The sequence below is a fragment of the Pygoscelis adeliae genome, unplaced genomic scaffold, assembly GCF_000699105.1.
Source record: "Pygoscelis adeliae isolate BGI_AS28 unplaced genomic scaffold, ASM69910v1 Scaffold312, whole genome shotgun sequence".
Taxonomy (NCBI): Eukaryota; Metazoa; Chordata; class Aves; order Sphenisciformes; family Spheniscidae; genus Pygoscelis; species Pygoscelis adeliae.
In genome coordinates, this window is record NW_008824234.1 from 665,203 (window position 1) to 666,067 (window position 865).

Sequence of the window (865 nt, forward strand, 5' to 3'; positions counted from 1 at the left end):
GGCAGGCAGGCTTTGTAATGCAAGCCAGCCTCTCCGACTGCGAGCACACTGCTGAAGCCAAACGATGATAGCGCTCATCAGCTCCTCTCCGGACTCGCGGAGCCATAAATACTCTTTCGCACACTCTCGATTACACCCCCTCTCTCCCTCTTTCTGTATCCACGCGGTCGAACAAAAAAGACTATGTATTATAAATATATGCATCCCTTCACACACGCACTCGCCGAAGCGCTACATGCACGCACACGTATCTTAGATGTGTGCATTTGCACGCGTGTGGGTACGCAGGGCCAGGCTCGATGGAGCTGGGCAGTGTAGAAGGGAAGAGCACTCTGTAAAAGTACTGCCCTATATGGTAGGAAAGAAGAGCAACTGCTCAAATCGGCACATCCAGGATCGTGCTGTTCCTGGCAGCGAGAGCTTTATAGTTTTATAAGTTGCCACAAACAGTCAAGATCTAGTCATGGAGCGCGTTTGCACGTGAAGGGGGGGAAAAAAAATCCTCATCTTTCTTCCATTTCTATTCTTCCTGGTCTGGTGCGTGGGGAAGAGGCCTGGGTGACTCCTTCCGGGGGGCTAGCTGCCTTACCGCCCCCCTTTCCCCCTTCTCCAGTTCGGATAAATCTCCTGGAATACGATCACGATGTAATTAATTTCCCAAATAACGTAATCTCTTCCTCTGCCCCCTCCCTTCGGCCCTGGCCACCATCAGCTTCCAGCCATTGCCAGCTCTGCTCCGGTCCGGCTGCGGGAGGACGAGGGGAAGGCACCGCTCCTTTCTTTTCAGTGCAAACATAAATAAATGCATACATGTGCGCGTGCATTTTTTTTAATGATTAGTCTGGAGGGACCCTTCAGAAACCGG